Source organism: Carcharodon carcharias, chromosome 1 (assembly GCF_017639515.1).
Source record: "Carcharodon carcharias isolate sCarCar2 chromosome 1, sCarCar2.pri, whole genome shotgun sequence".
Lineage (NCBI taxonomy): Eukaryota > Metazoa > Chordata > Chondrichthyes > Lamniformes > Lamnidae > Carcharodon > Carcharodon carcharias.
In genome coordinates, this window is record NC_054467.1 from 190,464,720 (window position 1) to 190,477,316 (window position 12,597).

The following is a 12,597-nucleotide window of genomic DNA, read 5'->3' on the forward strand; positions in this document are numbered from 1 at the left end:
GTAACCAATTACATCAGACAGAAAGTTTGAGTACAACACTCAACTGATGGCATGTGGAATCCAGCAGAACTTATCAGCTAATGCCCAGAACCAAGATCGTGTTAAGTACAAACACCAAATGGCATGACAGTGCAATGAAGCAAATGCCAAATCAGAACAGTACCAATACTAGAGATACACAGCCATCCTAATGCGACAAGAACATGGTCTAAGACATAATACAAAAACTGCACCTCTAACCAGTATTCTGAAAACCTACAGCAGCCTCCGGCAAAGGTCACCACAACTAAGTCTGGATGGATAAGCAAACTGCCGATACATTTCAGAGACTTGTAAATTTTTTCTTTGTATAAGGATATATTCATAGATACTATTATTTTCTTTTGCTGTAAATAATTTGGTTCTCTAAGGGTAAACATCTAGTTTAGAAAAAAGGGGGATGTTATGACATGACTTAAGGGAATGTATGTTAAACTGCTGTCAATCATGATCACCTTGACAGGATGTGACGTATTAGTCCCATGACTTGTACTCAGTCTACAGCAGCAGATGGTAGGAGTCAGACATGCATACATATCCCCCAGGTTAACATTATTTGAATATAGTCTTATCTTCAAATAAAGAACCCACATTATTGTTTTACCGATCCTTGTGTGATTGGTTATTTTCATTGAATAAAAGAATGTAACAAAAACTAGCATTAAGTTACTAGGTAATTGAGAAAGGTGTCCTGACCCTATGCTGATGAGGCATAAGAAGCTTTCTCCATTGATCCTCAATCCTCTTGATTCAGGTGTATGCTCTTCTTGTAGCACTGAATCTAGGCTCAAAAAATATTCTGGACCAGTTTTTACCTTTCTGATTATATTGGTTAGGAAAAAAAAATCAGAGGTGAATTTCCATATTGGTTCCATGTTCTGCCACTGCATATAGGCAGAAAAGCCAGGGATATTCTGGAAAAAAACTTAAAAATGCCTTTTCAGCCGTTGCTTCAGAATTTCCACAGCTCTCATGTTGGGATCACAGTGAACAAGTGGGAAATTTTCCTTGCAAATTCATCCCAGAAATGTTCACAACTTGAGGAATAACACCTTTCACTGAAAATAAGTTTCTGAAGTGAGAAGTTGTTGCAGAATAAAATGAGATGATGGATAGCTGGAATTATTTATCAGAAAAAGACAGCTTTGTTGTGCTTAATCGCCTCTTCCTACTCCTCATGCTTCTCATGTTCCCTTATAGCTCACTATTCTTTAATTTGATTGGCCTTTTCCTAGAATGCCTTTCTTTGTGAGTCAAATGGCAACTTGGCCTTTTTAGTGACTATCTGTAAAATTTATTATGATCTCACTTTCTTTCAAGCATGCAACAGAGATAATAGTGCAATTGAATTTCTCAGAGCCAAATAAAATCACTTCAGAGAACATGGAGCATTATAATAATCAGCACATAGCATATTGGTAATGGCTGCTTGCTCTCAATTATAGTTTCAATATGTTGGTTGTCACCCGATTTATAAGTTATTTGAATGTGGGCAATTCAGAGTTATAATGTGTATAGACCCATAACCGCCACTGTCAATTTTGTGCTTAGGTTTAATATTGAAAGGAAATTAACTCTGCACAGCGAAGGTTGCAAATATACTGTCAACTTTTCCATGCATTGAGTGTACGATTCTGTAAAAGAACATATTAGAAAAACTGAATTTATTGCAAATGATTTTTTTATAAATCAACAGTCATATGACTTCAAAGGAGGAGGGTTATCGTTCTGTATGTGCATCAGTAAATAATGCAATGAAAGTCTGGAATCCACATTGCATATATCTATCTTTTCATCTATCATAATAAATTTAATCCAATATAACCATTACTGGTAACTCTTGCAGATGGCACTGCAATTAGTATTATTAATAAGGTCTCACAATTGCCTCTGCCTGTGTCATACTCAATAGCTGCTAGTTTACAGTTAATGTTTATCATCTTGTGGTTTCACAATCTGGCTACAAGCTTTCTGCAAATTTGCTCATTCACCATTTTCTCCTTAGTTGCTGGAATTTCTAATGTTCAATATAAAGGTCTGAAAAATGAAAAATCATAAAATTATATACTTCTTACCAACAAGAACAACTGTATGCACTCAATTATCTTTTACTCTCAATGTTTTAATTTAGGTTTATATTTGGAGGATATAGACTCTCCACGCAGGGGTTTAAATTGGATAACTTTTTCCACCTGTGACTTTGGATTATACAGCCTGAGTCTGCATGTGTTAATTTTTGTAGGATGTATCTGTACCAGGGATATTGAGAACTATTCTAAATCATTTTATTCGGTAGTTTTTCTTCAGATAAGACAAATGAGAGGTCAAATTTTAAAAGCTTTGTCTTTTTTAAGTCAGCTTATCTACCTGTTGTAGCTTGTGCTTTGTGTTCTGTAGACTTCAGAAAGGGCACTCAACTAAGTAGGAGAGGTAAGAGAGAACAAAATGAAGTCTGTGTGGCTGTAAAATTCGGCTGGCTGGGAACTTTAAAAATGTTGGTTGGACTGCCTATGGCTACTTCCAGTGCAGCGTCTTGATAGTAGGAATGCTGGCGTGGCCATGCCATGTGTGAGCAGAAGCATGCAAAGTGGGCAGATTATGATGTTATACAGCATTTAACATTTATTTTATGCTCAAGCTGCCATTTTGAATCTTGAGTTTACTCTCAGTGCGGGATCTTAATCATTCCCAGCTGAATGTGCATTCAGCTGCATGAGGGACAACACCATCGCCCCATCCCCCAAACCTTCCTTTCCATCCCACTAGCATAATTTAAAGGGCCACCATGGGACTTTCAGGTAAGGTGCTTTTGACTTTTGGCTTTCTTTTGCTGCTGCAGTGTTAGTGGAAGCACTGTGTTGAGTGTAATTGGAGGAGTTTGAAAAAGCTTTTGGATTTACATGGGAGTGTGCTAGTCTTTAGCGAGGAGATCAGAAGATTTCAAGGCCTGTTAGGAGAAAGCCTAACTAATAGGGGTATGTCTTAGACTGCAATATGGAGCACAGGAGTCAGAGTGGAGAAGCTGTGCGCAGAGGGAGACCCTCACTAAGAGACCGTACTCACTGAGGGTCTTCAGTGAGCACTTCCCTCACCTCCAACTTAGCCAGGAACAATGTGCACACTTCACCAAGGGCATGATCACAGAACTGTGCCACCTCTTGCAATTGGACCAACAGCTACACAGCAGGACAAGCTGCCACTAGCTATGAAGATCTCTGTGGCCCTCAATTTCTATGACAATGAATTCTTCCTGTGAGGAGCAGACAACATTTCTAACATTTCACACTTTGCTATGTATGGCTGCATAGGGAGGCAATAGAGGCCCTGTACGCCAGGAGGGGGGACTTCATAGTCTCCTTTCTTACCATAGAGAAGCAGGAGAAGTGGCCACACGGCAGATCAACATCAGGAACCATTCCTATCCCATCAGTTTCTGACCTAACATCAAAACATCTGGAATGTTTAAACAAATTTGACAGTTTCAGGGAAGCAGCAAACTAATCTGGTACATTTTGCTGAGAATGTCAGCAGCTACAGGAAGAAATGGCAAAAGATCCTGCACTCCACAAAGTGTTGAGAACCATCATTGAAGGATGGCCTGACTCAATTCAGCATGTCCACGAACATGTGAGACCATTTGGGCCTAACCGGGACAAGCTAGGCACCTCCTAGGGAGTCATTTTTAAAGGCAGGCAGGTTATCATACCGGAATCTTCGTGACTTGATATTCTTCAAGAAATGCATCACTCTTACATGGGCATAGATTGGAGAAGAATACCCACAAGGGAGACAGAATATTGGCTGGGTATAAACAATGACATTGAAGTCATCGAGAAGTGTGAGGCATGTCAAGAGCATATGCCAAGTCAGCACAAAGCACCACTGATTCCATATGAAGTTCCTACCCATTCTTGGTCAGAAATGGCTGAAGACACTGGATAGTGCAAAGGCTATGAGTCCTGACAATATTCCAGCAATAATACTGAAGACTTGTACTCCAGAACTTGCCGCGCCTTTAGCAAAGCTGTTCCAGTACAACTACAACACTGGCATCTACACGGAAAATTGCAAAGAAAAAGCAGGATAAATCCAACCTGGACAATTACCATCCCATCAGTCTACTCTTGATCATCAGTAAAGTAATGGAAGGGGTCATCAACAGTGCTATCAAGCGGCACTTGCTTAACAATAACCTGCTCACTTATGCACAGTTTGTGTTCCGCCAGGGTCACTCAGCTCCTGACCTCATTACAGCCTTGGTTCAAACGTGGGCAAAAGAGCTGAACTCCCGAGGTGAGAGTGACTGCCCTTGACATCAAGGCAGTATTTGATCAAATGTGGCACAATTGAGCCCTAGCAAAACTGGAGTCAATGGGAATCGGGGGGAAAACTTTCCGCTGGTTGGAGACATACCTAGCACAAAGGAAGATGGTTGTGCTTGTTGGAGGTCAGTCATCTCAGCTCCAGGGCATCACTGCAGGAGTTCCTCAGGGTAGTGTCCTCAGCCCAACCATCTTCAGCTGCTTCATCAATGACCTTCCTTCCATCATAAGGTCAGAAGTGGAGATGTTCACTGATGATTGCACAATGCTCAGTACCATTTGCAACATGTCAGATACTGAAACAGTCCATGTCCAAATGCAGCAGGACCTGGACAATATCCAGGCTTGGGCTAACAAGTGGCAAGTAACATTCATGCCACACAACTGTCAGGCAATAACCATCTCCAACACGAGAGAATCCAACCAACACCCTCTTACTTTCAACCATCACTGAATCCCCCACAACATCCTTGGGGTTACTATTGACCAGAAACTGAACTGGACTAGCCATATAAATAAATATAACTCACCTCCTGACTCCCCAAAACCTGCCCACCATCTACAAGGCACACGCCAGGTGTGTGATGGAATACTCCCCACTTGCCTGGATGAGTGCAGCTTCCACAATACTTAAGAAGCTTGACACAGTCCAGGACAAAGCAGCACTTGATTGACATCACATCCACAAACATTCACTCCCTCCACCACCAATGCACAGTAGCAGTGTGTGTACCATCTACAAGGTGCACTGCAGGAATTAAGCAAGGCTCCTTAGAGAGAACCTTCCAAACCCATGACACTACCATCTAGAAGGACAAGGGCAGCAGATAGATGGGAACACCATATCCTGGATGTTCCCCTCCAAGTCACTCACCATTCTGATTTGGAAATATATCGCTGTTCCTTTACTATCGCTGGGTCAAAATCCTAGAACTCTCTTCCTAACAGTACTGTGAGTGTACTTACATCACATGGGCTCCAGCTGTTCAAGAAGGCAGCTCACCACCACCTTCTCAAGGGCAACTAGGGATGGGCAATAAATGCTGGCCCAGCCAGCAAAGCCCACATCCTGTGAATGATTTAAAAAATATATAAATTGTCAATAACCTTTGGGAAAAATAAGCACATTCCTTAGTCTTGCCTAACAGGGTACTTGTAAACAGACTAAAATCCCTTTGAAATCCAAATATTCCTTCATTTATCTAAAAGTACAAATTCTCTTCATGCCTTACATGGTAAGCCAGCATCCATGTTTATTCAATAGCATGTCAAGCACCTAGCTTTTTGATGATTTAAACTTGCAATCTACTTGACTCCAAATGTAATTAAATCACACCCAGACAAACCCAACTATACTTACCCCATAAGCCTACTTCACAATAAACTAGAAACGTATTATGAAAATTATTCTCCTGTCATGACAGGCAGGTATGCTCTCTCAATTATTTGGAAGCCAAAAAGGTCCATGAAGGGATGCAACAAAAATCTATGTACTATATTGTCTTTTAAGCTTACCTTAATGTAGACCAAGAGGTAGCATTAGCACATACTATTGTCAACACCCTTTTGTCCATTTGTTTATGACATCTTTGGCAATCTCTCCTTTGCCTCCACCTATCACTGGCTCTCTATCCAGCTCCACCTGTCCCACCGACCCCCTCCCTTAAACAGCTTAGACTTCAACACATTTTTATTCCTCTTTAGTTCTGATGAAGAGTCATATGGACTTGAAACGTTAACTCTGTCTTCCTCTCCACAGATGCTGTCAGACCTGCTGAGTTTTTCCAGCAATTTTTGTTTTTGTTTCAGATTTCCAGCATCCACAGTATTTTGCTTTTATCTAAGAGGTAGCAGGAGCTTGCCTGTCAGCTAACCATTATTATGGTCTGATTCCAATCCCTCTCCCATTCTTACTTGGACTTGCTTTGTGGCAGCGACCAGTTCCTGGATCAAATTGTCTCTCTTTAATTTAATTTGCTAAGGTCTGCTGGAAATAAGCTTGAGACCTGTTACCCAATCTCAAGTAAAACTTGGGCCTTCGGCGACTGGCATGCACTCTCAGCAAGCCAATTTTTAGGGCTGAATTTTACAGATCGGGCGTAACATTGTGCAAGAAGACGCAGGGTGAGCTTTTCGACGTCATCACACACTCATGCGATATTTCACTCAGTGGACGCGCACAAAAACCAAAGGTGCACCCACCATCAATCAAGAGGGCAATTAAGCCCATTAATGTCGCAATTGTCTCCAATTTTTTTGTGGTCCGTCCAAACTTGGCGGACAGCTGAATCAGTCAGGAGGAATTGGCATTTTTTATCAAACCGCATCCAAGGGTGGGATGAAATTTCCCTTATGAAACAAAATAAAAATAAATACATTTTTATCAGCTATTTTTAAGGTGTTTGATTATGAAGCATGGACATTTTTTTGCAGCTTTTTAAACCCTTCTTTTAGCATTTTCAGGCTCTGTAGCTCCATGAGACAGCTGGCTGCCTTCAGGGAGCTTTCTCACAGCACTCACCCGCACCCATGGAAATGTGCCCTCTTCTCTCCCCCATCCCAGTAGTGCTGATCTTTTCAGTGAGCGTTTCATGCTGGCTAGCTGATAATTGGCTAGCCAGCATGAAATTGTGGTCGGGGGCTCGTTTACCGGCCACTCCTGGGTATGCCGATTGCGCGCACACACCAAAGGTCACTCAGGCGTTAAATTTTTTAACATTCATGTAATGGGATGTGAGCTTCACTGGCTGGGCCAGCATTTATTGCCAATCCCTAATTTCCCTTGAGAAGGTGGTGGTGAGTTGCCTTCTTGAACCGCTGCGGTCCATGTGGTGTAGGTATATCCACAGTGTTGTTAGGAAGGGAGTTCCAGGATTTTGACCTAGTGACAGTGAAGGAACAGTGATATATTTCCAAGTCAGGATGGTGAGTGACTTGGGGGGGGAACTTACAGGCGATGGTGTTTCCATCTATCTGCTGCCCTTGTCCTTCGGGGTGGTAGTGGTCGTGGGTTTGGAAAGTGCAGCCTAAGTAGCCTTGGTGAATCCCTGCAGTGCATCTTGTAGATGGTACATACTGCTGCCACTGTTCGTCAGTGGTGAAAGGAGTGAATGTTTGCAGAAGGAGTGCCAATCAAGATACAAAATATTAAAATACAACCCACAAAAAAATGGCATTCTAAGCTGAAATTAAATTTTGGTCAGTATATCTTAATTTAATGTTAATATATTTGAATTTTTTACATTTTGAAGATAACGGCTTTTCACCCCTGTTTGTTAACAGTTTAAAAGATTAATGTTGTGCATTACAGATGAATTACATCTGCTGTGCAGAGATTCTGATTTTTTACACAGCTGGAGAGAGGGAGAGACAGGGGAGTGAGAGGTGCACAGAGATAGAGATTCTTTCTTCGTGTAATTTCCTTTTTTTTTTGAAAAACAAGTTAAATTTTGAAAGCAAACACAGCCTCAGAAGAAAACCAATAAGAAGGGAGGATAGAGATGGAGAGTGGGAGGGAAACTGGTTGGGGGTGGGCTTTGTGGGAGGGGGAAATAAAAGTAAAGAGTGGGGTGAAAACTACAAATTAAGATAAAAAATTTGAATAGCTGGTCCAATGGAAAAGAACGTGGGATAGTAACAGAAGTGAAGGCATGCTATGAGTGAGGCCTAAGAGTAGAGTTTGCAATGGAAGCAGTGGAGAAGTACAAGTGGTTAGAGAAGAATATACAATATGCAATACACTTCCAGTTGTGGAACTTTTCCATCACAGGCATACTTATCTGATGCTATTTTGGTCATATCCATCATGTGTTTTGGTCATATTTTTCTATTATTTATTGATTTTACTTCTGATTGAGTCCTGAATTAGTGGTAGCACTCTAGTCTCTGGGTCAGAAAGTTGTGGGTTCAGGTCCCACTTCAGAGATTTTGGCACAATAGACCCTAAAACTCCAATACAGTGTTGAGGGAGTGCTGCACTGTTGGAGTTGCTTTCTTTTGAATAAGGCATTAAACTGAGGCACCATCTACATTCTCAGGTGAATATAAAAGATCCCAGGCCACTATTTTAAGGTGGAATGTTGGTGATCCCGCCAGTGCCTTGGCTAATATTTATCGTTCAACCAACAAAGAAAAACAGATTATCTGGTTATTGTCACATTAAAAAACACAGGCCAGGATTTCCTATGGTGGGCGGGAATGGGTGGAGGTGGGCTCAGAGCTGATTGCTGCCTGCAATCAGCTCCGCGTCACCATTTTACGCGGGCAGGCCAATGAAGGCCCGCCCAGCATAATGCGCAGCCAGTAGCACTCACCTGTGTGGGTGTGGGAGGAAAGAGAGTCGGGGTCTGCACTCTTTCGCGCACACGTGCAAAAGAGCGCAGCAATCTCCCTGAGGCACAGAGATGCCTCTGGGAGATTGAGTGTATAATAAAATCACGACAGAATCAGATTAAAAATTTATTCAAACATGTCCCCCATATGACTGTGTCACAAGAGTTGGGACATGTTTGTAAAGGTGGGAAATTTTATTTAATTATTTTTTAAACGCTTCAGGAATCCTCACCCCACCTGTGGATGAGGTTTCCTGAAAAACAGGGAGACTTCTTGGGCTCTTCACCTGCCCGGCAATGTTAAGATTGGACAGGTAGTGTTCTTAAGGACTTTAATTAATTTCTTAATGGCCTTAAATGCCCTTAACATTTTGGCAGGTGCAAATCTGACTCCGGCGCGCATTCGCTGAAACAAAATATCGCAATGGTGCACCATGACATTGGGACGCCCGCCCAAAATCATCACGCATCATTTTACGTGTCGGCATGTCGGGCCCGTCACCGCAGGCCAACCGGAAGATTTTGCCCATAGAAACTTTTCAGCACAGAAGGAGTCTATTTGGCCCATAGTGTCTGTGCTGGATGAGAAGGAGAAATCCAGCCTAATCCTACTTTCCAGATCTTGGTCTATAGCCTTGTAGGTACGCCACTTCAAGTGCATATCCATGTACTTTTTAAATGCCATTAGGGTTTCTGCTACTACCACTCTTCTAAGCAGTGAGTTCCAAATCCCCGCCACCCTCTGGATGAAAATATTTCTCCTCAACTCTCCTCTAATCCTTCGACCAATTACTTTAAATCTATGCCCCCAAGTTATTGACATCTCTGTTAATCCCTCTATCTAGGCCCCTCATAAATTGAATTCAATTAAATCACCCCTCAGCCTTCTGCATTTCAATGATGATAAACCCAGCTTATCTAACCTTTGCTATTAGTTATAATTCTCCATTCCTGCCAACATCCTGTGAACCTTCTCTTTACCCTCTGCAGTGTGATTATACCCTTTCAATAACACAGTGACAAGGACTTTATACAGTACTTTAGCTGGCATTTTATACATTTCAGGCAGATGGAATTTAATACAAAGAAATGTGAATTGATACATTTTGGCAGATGGCATAGGGAGAAGCAATATAGACTCAATGGCACAGTTCTAAAGAGTATACAGGGAAAGAGAGACCTGGGTGATCAAACACATAAGATCTTTGAAGGTGGAATGACTAATTGAGAAGTGGTTAGTAAAGCATATGGGATCTTGGGCTTCATAAATAGGGGGATTGAGTAAAAATGCAGGGAAGTAATGCTGAACCTTTATTAGGTTTTGGTTAGGCCACAACTCGAGTACCGTGCCTAGTTATGGTCACCATACTTTCAAAAGGATTTTGGGTCCTTGAGAGGATGCAGAGGAAATTTGCCAGAATGGTTCCAGGAATAAGGTCATTTATTTACAATGTTTTGTTGGAGAAGCACTAAAAAGTGAGATCCTAATTGTACAAAGTAGACATGTCCCCTACAAAAATAAGAGTGGTACTGCCAAATCTAGACCCCTGGTTGTCTAGAGGAATACAGGGGAAGATCAAACAGAAAAAGAAAGCGTACGATAGGCACAAAGAACTAAGCACTGCAGATAGCCTGGACGAATATAGGAAGTGCAGGGATGAAGTAAAAAAGGAAATAAGGAAATCAAAGAGAGGGCATTGAAAAAAGATTAACAAGTAAAGTTAAAGATGACCCAAAAATGTTTTACCAATACATTAATGCTAAAAGGTTAGTAAAGGAAAAAGTGGGACCTATCAGAAATAAAGATGGAAACTTGTGTTTGGATGCAGAGGCTGTGGGAAGGGTTTTGAATGAATATTTTGTCTCCATGTTTATAAAAGAAAGGGAGGATGTAGATATAGTAGTCCAGGAGGAACACTGTGAGATATTGGATGGGACAGTCATCAAGACAGAGGAAGTACTCGAAGGGTTGAAATCCTTGCAAGTTGATAAGTCACCAGGGTCAGATGGATTGTTTCTGAGGCTGCTGAAGGAAGTCAGGGAGGAGATAACAGAAGCTCTGAGGGTGATTTTCTAATCTTCACTAGACACAGGGGAGGTACTGGAGGACTGGAGAAATGCAAACATAGTTCCATTGTTTAAAAAGGGATCAAAGGAAATGCCAAACAATTATAAGTCAGTTAACCTTACATCGGCGGTGAACAAATTAGTAGAATCAATCCTGAGAGATAGGATTGACTGTCATGTGGAAAGTTATGGACTAGTCAGGGATGGTCAGCATGGATTTGTTAAAGGAAGGTCTTGCCTCAAATTTGATTGAACTCTTTGAGGAAGTGACAAGAAGGGTTGATGAAGGTAGCGCAGTGGATGTTGTGTACATGGATTTTCACATGGCATTTGGCAAGGTCCCACATGGCAGATTGGTTAGGAAAGTAAAAGATCATGAGATTCAGGGTAATGTGGCAAACTGGACAAAATGTTGGCTTTGTAACAGGAAACAAAGGGTAATGGTCAATGGATGTCCTTGCGAATGGAAAGTTGTCTCATGTGGTGTTCCACAAGGCTCGGTATTGGGACCGTTGCTGTTTGTGTTATATATTAACGATTTGTACGTGAACATGGGGGACACAATTGGGAAATTTGCAGATGAAACAAAGATTGGCCAAGTAGTGGATAGTGTAGAGGATAGCCAAAATCTCCAAAATGATATAGATGGGACGGTGGAGTGGTCGGTAAAGTGGCAGATGGATTTTAACAAAGAGAAGTGTGAGGTCATACATTTAGGGAGGTCAAACAGTTACAGGGATTACACAATAAATGGGAATATACTAAGAGGGGTAGATGAAGTGAGAGATCTTGGCGTACAAGTACACAGGTCCCTGAAGGCAGCAGTTCAAGTAGACAAGGTTGTAAAGAAGGCACATGGAATGCTCTCCTTCATTGGCAGAGATATAGAACATGAAAGTAAGGATATAATGTTGGAATTGTATAAAACACTGGTGAGGTCACAACTGGAGTATTGTGTGCAGTTCTGGTCACCACATTACAGGAAGGGCGTAACAGCTCTGGAGAGAATGCAGAGGAGGTTTACAAGAATATTGCCAGGGTTAGAAAAGTGTAGCTACGAGGAGAGATTGGATAGGTTGGGGTTATTTTCCTTAGAACAAAGAAGGCTGAGAGGTGACTTGATTGAGGTATACAAAATTATGAAGGGAATAGATAGAGTGGACAGGATAAAATTGTTTCCCTTGGTGGAGAATTCTAGAACCAGGGGACATGGATTCAAGATAAGTGGCAGAAGGTGTAGGGGGGACATGAGGAAGAACTTTTTTATGCAGAGGGTAGTGGGTGTCTGGAATTCGCTGCCCAAGTTGGTGGTAGAGGCACAAACTCTAACCTCTTTTAAAAAGTACCTGGATCTGCACCTTAATTGCTGTAAGCTGCAGGGCTATGGGCCGGGTGCAGAAAGGTTGGATTAGAAAAGGCACCTGGGGGTGTCCTCGGGCTGGCATGGACAAGATGGGCGAATGGCCCCCTTCTGTGCTGTAACTTTTCTATGGTTCTATGGTTCTAAGCTGCAGTTATTCTTGGAGCAGGGGAGATCTGATAGAATTGTACAAGATTATGACAGGTTTAAATAAGTTAAAACTGATCCCATTAACAGATAGCACAAGAACAAAGATTTAAGATTTTGGGCAAGAGATACAGGGGGATGTGAGGAAGAACTTCTTTATGCAGATTGGTAGTGACCTGGAACTCTCTGCCTATGAGGCTGGTAGAAGCGGGCAATATAAAAAAAAAATGCATTGACACTGGAGGGAAATAACTTTGAGGGCTACTTGGACGGCTAGACAATGGGACAGACTGGATTGCGCTACAGAGAGCCAGCATGGATTTGATGGGCT